Genomic DNA, 9,852 nt, shown 5'->3' with positions numbered 1-9,852 from the left:
CATTTAGAACAAATAAGTATGTTGTTTTATTTTGTAAGCACTAGCCTCTCTGTCATGGTTTGACTTTCTGTCAGTGCTTTTAAAAGCATTCTTCACAACTGTGCTGTGCATGTTAATATAAGATGCTCGATTATTTAATTAATATCTTTTGGTTTTCTTTTAATTCTATTTACTAAGGTCTTCATGGAGAAGAAGCTGATGTGGTTCTCATAAGGATGACCATGATTCTGAAGTTTGGTCTCTACAAAGTCCCCTGTTTAGTTAGCTGGATTCTCCTCTTTGATGTACTGATGGACAGTAGTAGAATGACTCAAGACACAGGCGGCAAAGACATGTGGGGACACAAAGCCTCATCATTATATCCTACAACACGTGGAGATTAGATCTATATATCTCCTCTGCTCAGTTAAGACAGCAAAACACATTATCATAATACCTTATACAGACTGTGATTGTACATACCTTCTTGTTAGTATGTTCCACTGCCTTTAAATAAATGTTAAGACAAACGTTTGTAGAAACCATTTACAGTGCATTAGATAATACCACAGCTCCTGATTGAATGAGATAAATGGTTTGATTCACCATTAAAGCACATGCTATTTTCACTCCTCATGTTTCAGACATCCAGGCACAAATCTGCTGAAATAAAGGTAAAAAATTATAATCTTCCTTGATGAAACTAAAACGATTTTGCACATTCACAGTAATGTTACCACTAACGGAATGTTATGCAACTCTATACCCCTGGACTAATTTCCTCAAGGTTATTTGCCTAAGACTTTTTTTTCTGTATTCACTGGAATAATGGAAGTGTGTCAGAAACTGACAGATAACAGATAAACAGTGCACGTTTCAGTAACAAAATTACACCTACAAGGTGTAAAATTTCTGATTAAATTTAATCACAAATGGAGATTTGTCGCTAATAATGCTGGTCAGTGGTGCCAAAGAAATACTGCTTGCCTTTAATGTTTGCCTAGAAAAACAGTCCATATTTGCAGAGCTGTTATCATTCTGATCATTTTAAGATAATCTGCCCTAAGTAGGCTTACTATCAGATTGGTTCAAAGTGTCAGTTGGCAGGCTGGCAGATTTAGATTCTACAGTTTTAGATTAAATGCCACCTAAAATGCAGGAATAATTTTATAACCATTATAAATGGTGTTATGAAAGTACGACCCTTCTTAGCTGCCACAGATCACACACACAAACACAAGCCTGTTAACACAAAGGGTACGAATAACCCTCCTTACATGTAATAAGCTTGAACATGTAAAATAATGTCCTGTGTTCCTTGTGAGACTCAGAAAGAGTAAGAACAGACTTGAGCTCGATTAGAGCTGTTAGCAGAACTTTAGCAGAACTTTCTCAGACCTACTCTACTGTTCCAAGTGGTGGCAGTCAGTGTAATGTTGGTATCTCATCTACTGTTCTTAATTGTATTGATTACAAAAAAATATATGTTCATAAAGAATAACCTCATTATAGCTGACTGCACTAATCCCAGCATTAATATAATCTCTGAGATAAAACATACGACATTAAAACAAGATTTCAAGTTAGCAGCACGGGATCCTCTGGCAGTGTTGGTCAGTGTTGGTCAGCAGTATCTGGTCATCATGTTAAGATTGTCTGCTGTATTCCACCTGTCCTCTGGGCCTCTTCCATTCTCCCCCGTGTTGAGAACAGGAGGAGAAATGTAAACAGATGGTGTCCTCGTCTCATTCATCCTGAAATCATCAGGAACCTGTCTGAGAAACCGACCTGCAAAATGGTCTTTGCAGAGTAGCTCACAGCAGCTTTTGAAGTAAAAAAAAAAAGCTGCTGTGAGCTGCTCTGCAAAGACCATTTTGCAGGTCAGTTTCTCAGCCAGGTTCCTGATGATTTCAGGATATTTTCTAAGCACCCCGGATGCTGGACACATTCATCCCGTTGATCAATACAGTGGAGGAATTACATTCACTGATCTAAGATCCTGGACATTATGATCTAGTCTGTAAGGTCTTCTGAAAGGCCCATTTGCTGATCCAACAGTTGAGTTTCAGCTTAAATTCTACTCAGAATGACCCTGTTGAGCACAGAATGGATACAAATGGGATCTTTTGTGGTTGCAGTGCTGTGGGTGATCCCTTCCTTGATTTTCCGTTCTTCTTCGGCTTTACAGCACGTGACATGTGATCACAGTCTTCTTGTGGCAAAGCAAAAGCTAAGACAGCCCATATTTCCCTCTCTAAAGAGTCTCTTCACTGAGGGAATATAGGGCTGTTCTGTTTACTGGGATTGAAAGCCTCACTCTGACCAGCATGGTCATGGTCAAGGTGGTTGCCTCTCAGCACTAGGGTCTCAGGTTTGTGTTGCTATGATGGAGGGGTCTCCATGTTCACTTTGTATCAGTGTGAGTTTCCTGTGGGTTCTCTGGTTTCCTCCCACAGACCAAAAACATAGAAGTTAGGTAACACTAGCTATGCTAAAATCGGTCCTGCTATGGAGTGTGTGGGTGACTGTATGTCTTTTGATGGATGGTGCACTACACTTTCCCATTTCTTTGTGCAATGCAGTCCCCCAGAAATCTGTGGTACTGCATTGTGTGTGTACCACAGACACCGGTGTGTTGATTGTAAATTGCCCTTGAGTATGAGAACAGCATTATGTAAATGCAACTTTATTCATTCTCTATTTTTGTAAACAAAATGCTGATAGTATCCAGCCATTGTGGTGGGTTCAGTGTACAAAAAGGTTGAGTCTTAGAAGAAATCAAAACCTTTAAGGTGAAATTACCTCAGAACAGTCAGTGTTTACTGTATGTCTACCATGGAGGAGCTCACAAGATCTCTCAATTTATCTTTGCTGTTGTTGGCCACAAACTCAGTAAAGTTATTTTCAACAGTACTTGATCATCTGGCACTTCTAAATACTTGAGTTGTTTATTCAAATGTGTTGTTCTTTTTGGTTCATTCCTGCGCTTCAGTCCATGCTTCTAGAATAGAACAGCTCTAATTACTTTATCATATATTTACTCAGGGATCAATGAAGTTTGACATGTATTCTTTTCAGTGCTGTTAATATTCTTCTGACACCCTCTACTGCAGGTTCTAGTTCTGACATGCAATGCCATATTTATTTAGGCAAAACTGATAAATGTAGCTTTTTGCCTCACATTGCCAGAGTTTATGTCTGAACTTATCTTGAAATCAAAGGCTCCTTCTTGTCTCTGTCATGCTATCCCAGTCTTCTCAAGAAGTGTTATTTTGACATATCTCCCCTATCTGTTCCTATACATGTGTCTAGTCCTAAACATTCATGTGTTTGCCCAAGATCTTATCTCAATAACAGACATCATGTTGGTGCCATTGATAAGCACATAGACCACTTCAACTGTCACACAAGGTGCTCCCCAGGGATCAATCCAAGTGTTCCCTAGGGGTCAATTCAGGTGTTCCCCATAGATCAATCCAAGTGTTCCCCAGGGATCAATCCAGGTGTTCCCCAGGAATCAATCCAGGTGTTCTCAATTGATCAATCCAGGTGTTCCCCATGGATCAATTCAGGTGTTCCCCAGGGATAAATCCAGGTTTTCCCCAGGGATCAATCCAGGTGTTCCCCATGGATCAATTCAGGTACTGCCCAGGGATCAATCCAGGTCTTCTTTTCATTTTTTATTTGCTTCACATTATCCAAATCATTCATACTGCAATCTCAGTTTTCACTGTAATGGTGATAGTACCCAGATATAAATATTATATACCCAGATATAAGCACAAGATCTGCCACATTCTTCTGCCACCTACCATAATACCATATGTTCATGGTATAAAATTATGGATGATCTCCATCTTCTAAATTGTGAAAATTGTGAAAGTCTTACTTATTGGATGAAATTTGTCTGGAATCTTTGATTCTATATTCAGGTTCCATATACACTCACTGGCCACTTTATTAGGTACACCTGTACAACTGCTCATTAACGCAAATGTCGAATCAGCCAATCACATGGCAGCAACTCAATGCATTTAGGCATGTAGACATGGCCAAGATGACCTGCTGCAGTTCAAACTGAGCATCAGAATGGGGAAGAAAGGTGATTTAAGTGACTTTGAACGTGGCGTGGTTGTTGGTGCCAGAGGGGCTGGAAATTTTCAAGCACAACCATCTCTAGGGTTCACAGAATATGGTCCGAAAAAGAGAAAATATCCAGTGAGCGGCTGTTCTGTGGCCGCAAATGCTTTGTTGATGCCAGAAGAGAATGGCCAGACTGGTACGAGAACAGCAACAGTAACTCAAATAACCAGTCGTTACAACCAGGGCATGCAGAAGAGCATCTCTGAATGCACAACACATCGAACCTTGAGGCGGATGGGCTACGGCAGCAGAAGACCACACCAGGTTCCCCTCCTGTCAGCTAAGAACAGGAAACTGAGGCTAAAATTTGCAAAGGCTCACCAAAATTGGACAACAGAAGATTGGAAAAATGATGCCTGGTCTGATGAGTCTCAATTTGTGCTGCGACATTCGGATTTGTATTTGTAGAGTCAGAATTTGGCATCAACAACATGAAAGCATGCATCCATCCTGCCTTGTATCAACGGTTCAGGCTGGTGGAGGTGGTTCAATGGTGTGGGGGACATTTTCCTGGCACATGTTGTGCCCATTAGTACCAATTGAGCATCGTATCAATGCCACAGCTTACGTGAGTATTGTTGCTGACCATGTCCATCCCTTTATGACCACAGTGTACCCATCTTCTGATGGCTACTTCCAGCAGGATTACGCACCATGTCATAAAGCGCAAATCATCTCAGACTGGTTTCTTGAACAGGACAATAAGTTCACTGTACTCGAATGACCTCCACAGTCACCAGCTCTCAATCCAACAGAGCACCTTTGGGATGTTTCACAACATGGAGATTCACATCATGGATGTGCAGCCGACAAATCTGCAGCAACTGCGTGATGCAATCATGTCAATGCGGACCAGACTCTCTGAGAAATGTTTCCAGTACCTCGGTGAATCTATGCCATGAAGGATTAAAGCAGTTCTAAAGGGAAAAGGGGGTCCAACCTGGTACTAGGAAGGTGTACCTAATAAAGTGGCTGGTGTGCATATATTCTTAAATTACCTGCGTTGCTAAGTCTACATTTTTAAATCTATTTTCTTCTAACTATGACCTTCTATTTGGTACATCTGATTTTGGAATTCTATTCAGGCTTTTATTACTTTATCGCTGGATCACTGTAATGTGATCTAGTCTGAAATCATGTCCAGGCATATTACCTTATGGCATGATTACTGAAATGTGATCTGGTCTGTTTTTTGGCAAAACACTCAATAGATTATGGTATGTTGAAAACACTGCTGAACATTTTACAGTAAGAGCAGTAAGAGCTACAACCAGCAACTGATCAAAATAACAGAACAAACAAACACGTAGTACTTCAATTAAAACTTTGTTTAAAGATGACAGATTAGAGGTTTCTCTAATAATACCTAAGGAAGATGAATCGATATTAGGTTTCTTTAGAAATGCCATTGGTAGTCTACACTTTAAAGAGCTATTGACAAAATCAAGCACATTTCCAGCAAGGCAGTCAACAGAGTCTTTAAGACATGTAGATGTAAAATGTAGATGTATATATAAAGTTTTCATTGTCAGCCCTGTCAAACTTTCTTTCATCTACTTTGCTGAAAGATTCCATTGCATTACATGAATGCCTCACTTAAGTTCTGTGATGCTGTATGACTGATTGTCCTTGTTACGTTCTGTGATGCTGTATGACTGATTGTCCTTGTTACGTTCTGTGATGCTGTATGACTGTCTTTTGTTATGTTCTGTGATGCTGTATGACTGATTGTCTTTGTTACATGCTGTGATCAGCCTATAGTGTTTTTGTTACTAATTTGTTCTTGTTGCTTCCACTGTGCTGATTATTGGGAGATGAATCATGTCTAGGGTCAAATGTCTGAATCAGTGGACAGAGACATGCTGGGGAATAAAGGACGGTGGTGATGGGGTTGAAGGACAGTGGTGATGGGGTTGAAGGACAGTGGTGATGGGGTTGAAGGACGGTGGCGTTGGGGTTGAAGGACGGTGGCGATGGGGTTGAAGGACGGTGGTGATGGGGTTGAAGGACGGTGGCGATGGGGTTGAAGGACGGTGGCGTTGGGGTTGAAGGACGGTGGCGATGGGGTTGAAGGACGGTGGTGATGGGGTTGAAGGACGGTGGCGATGGGGTTGAAGGACGGTGGCGTTGGGGTTGAAGGACGGTGGCGATGGGGTTGAAGGACGGTGGCGATGGGGTTGAAGGACGGTGGTGATGGGGTTGAGGGACAGTGGTGATGGGGTTGAGGGACGGTGGTGATGGGGTTGAAGGACGGTGGTGATGGGGTTGAAGGACGGTGGTGATGGGGTTGAAGGACAGTGGTGATGGGGTTGAAGGACAGTGGTGATGGGGTTGAAGGACAGTGGTGATGGGGTTGAAGGACGGTGGTGATGGGGTTGAAGGACAGTGGTGATGGGGTTGAAGGACAGTGGTGATGGGGTTGAAGGACGGTGGTGATGGGGTTGAGGGACGGTGGCGTTGGGGTTGAAGGACGGTGGCGATGGGGTTGAAGGACGGTGGCGATGGGGTTGAAGGACGGTGGCGATGGGGTTGAAGGACAGTGGCGATGGGGTTGAAGGACGGTGGCGATGGGGTTGAAGGACAGTGGTGATGGGGTTGAAGGACAGTGGTGATGGGGTTGAAGGACAGTGGTGATGGGGTTGAAGGACAGTGGTGATGGGGTTGAAGGACGGTGGTGATGGGGTTGAAGGACAGTGGTGATGGGGTTGAAGGACAGTGGTGATGGGGTTGAAGGACAGTGGTGATGGGGTTGAAGGACAGTGGTGATGGGGTTGAAGGGTTTTCCTCCTCTCAGCTGTTACACTGAACAGAACAGATGTTTAAAGGAATGAAAGTGAGAACTGAGAGTTTTGATTTGTTGTGGACTGAAAGTTCTGAACAGGTCTGAAGTAGAATTAAAATTTCAAAGAGTTCTATAGTGGAATGAAAGTTGAGAACAGACCTGTAGTGGACTGAAAGTTTCTGTGTAACTTAACAGTTCTGTATACTTGCATGTTTGTAAGATCCATATTCTGGGACTAGCCCAGAAGAACTGGGAATGAGAGTTGCATGACTGTCTGTGAGACTCTAAAGCTGGATGTCTGAAACTCTAAAAAGAAGCAAATGATTGTTGGTGAGTACTGCATGGTTGCTGTCTTGACTTGCTCTGGCGACACTAGTGTGTTGGAGTGACACTGTCACGTTTATGTTGTGGCCAACTTAGTCAAGTCATAACAATGTCTGTGTTTCAAATATCCTCTGTGGGGAAAAGGCCTTTCAGTGTCACAGACCTAAAATGTTCAAGCTCTTTTTCTTTGTGATCCCTCTAAGGCCTGCAAGAAAATCTTCTTTCAACACTCTGGTGTGAGTGTGTGCATGTGTGGGGCTTCATGTATATTTATATGTTGATTTTCCATGTTTGTAAAGCAACCTTCAATTTAATGAAGTCATGTAATATATTACAATAAGTAAATAATCTACATTTCTGTTCCATGTCATAAATTCTGTTATTTACAGCTTAAACAGATTAATCCAAATATAAACACTGAGGGGCCAGCATGCTCTTCAGAATATCTTCTAAAAAAAAAACAAAATACCCGCCCCCTAAGAAAAAAAAGAAATAAATTCAAGTAATTCCAAATGATTCATGAACTTTTCAGCAGGTGTAAGAATAAGTTAATAGAAGTTTTGGACCTTACCCTTAACCCACCCTTAGTTCAATTAAGAATTTAAATATAATTGACACTTCATTAATTTAATTTGGTTTATTCACTGAAAAGTAATTCCACATGATATTTTTCTCTCCTTTACTGAAATACCAAAGAAGCCCAGGCGGACTGGAGAAATGAGAAGAGTAAAAGGCTCTTCTTAGCAAGCTGGATCGCGTTAGGGATGAAACCGTTGATGATGTGTGCAGGTGACAAAGGCCTTGAACCACTGCTGGGTCGGCAGTTTGGTGAACAGGTGATTTCCATGGTAGGTCTAGTGAGATTCACTACGCCCTCCGCAACCATAAACAGTAGCTTTACCAATAAGTCTTTTGAAGAGCAGTAATTTTTGTATAACAGGTGATGTTTGTTACACAGCCCTGGGGGACACTTGTGCTTACTGACAGGTTTCAGATAGGTGGGAACACACACAGACTTGTGTTTGTCAAAAACTCACTAATTATTTGACAGCTGAGACACCTCAGCTCTGGGATGATCACATGAAAAGCAAAAGTGCGTTGCCAAAAAAAAAAAAAAACAAGCAGAAAGCTATCCTAATTGTAGCGAGACTATAATCACAGTATTCTCTCTGAGAGTTATAAAGGTATGCAAATCCTGACACTAGTCAGAAACGTAACCAATCAGAATCTTTCATTTGAACTGGATCGTGCAATTTATTTACATTTGTCTAAATGAATTTTACGACCTTGAGATCATGGTCTTCAGCCATGTACACTGATGGATTCCAGATACTGAGGAAAACTGTTGAGAAACATACTGACCCCATTGGTGACTAAGCAATTATCCCTGTAGGCAAACTGTCAGCTAGCCAGGACTACTAGCCTACAGTCGTTCAGAGCAGTTCTTTTGACCCTTCCACTTTGCATAATTCCAGGCGTGGGGTGGGAGTGGTTGGGGGTTATGGGAGCTCACTGACCTTCACAGCGCCCTGGAGTGGCACTGGCACCCTGGGGTGTCCCATTTTCTCACCTATTTACATCTGATAAGAAGTGGGGAGGGCAGGGGAGGAGAGGGGAGGGGTGGGTGTGGATGGGAGGGGAGGGGTTGGGAGGGTGGGGGTGGAAGAAGGGAGAGGAGGGGAGGGGTTGGAAAGGGAGGGGAGGTGAGGGGTTGGGAGGGTGGAAGTTTAAATGAGATAAAATTGCACAAATTTGCTTCTGTTTCAGCTCTCCTTGAGCTGTAAATCTGTAGATATTGTTACTGCTTTACAGTGTGTGTGTGTGAATTATAGGTATTTTAGAAAATGTTACATGGACATAAAAATTACCACTGAACCGATTGTCTCCCATACACCCACTGTACGTTGACACAGGTTCCATACACCCACTGTACGTTGACACAGGTGTACAATGCATACACACAGTGTACAATGACACAGGTTCCATACACCCAGTGTACGCTGACACAGGTTCTATACACCCAGTGAACGCTGACACAGGTTCTATACACCTAGTGTACGCTGACACAGGTTCTATACACCCAGTGAACGCTGACACAGGTTCTATACACCCAGTGAACGCTGACACAGGTTCTATACACCCACTGTACGCTGACACAGGTTCTATACACCCACTGTACGCTGACACAGGTTCCCTACATCCAGTGTACGCTGACACAGGTTCCCTACACCCAGTGTACGCTGACACAGGTTCCCTACACCCAGTGTATGCTGACACAGGTTCTATACACCCAGTGAACGCTGACACGGGTTCTATACACCCACTGTACGCTGACACAGGTTCTATACACCCACTGTACGCTGACACAGGTTCCCTACATCCAGTGTACGCTGACACAGGTTCCCTACATCCAGTGTACGCTGACACAGGTTCTATTCACCCAGTGTACGCTGACACAGGTTCCATACACCCAGTGTACGCTGACACAGGTTCCATACACCCAGTGAACGCTGACACAGGTTCTATACACCCAGTGAACGCTGACACAGGTTCTATACACCCACTGTACGCTGACACAGGTTCCCTACACCCACTGTACGCTGACACAGGTTCCATACACCCAG

This window comes from Brachyhypopomus gauderio, chromosome 10 (assembly GCF_052324685.1).
Source record: "Brachyhypopomus gauderio isolate BG-103 chromosome 10, BGAUD_0.2, whole genome shotgun sequence".
NCBI classification, from domain to species: Eukaryota; Metazoa; Chordata; class Actinopteri; order Gymnotiformes; family Hypopomidae; genus Brachyhypopomus; species Brachyhypopomus gauderio.
Note: the sequence above shows the minus strand (reverse complement) of the source record.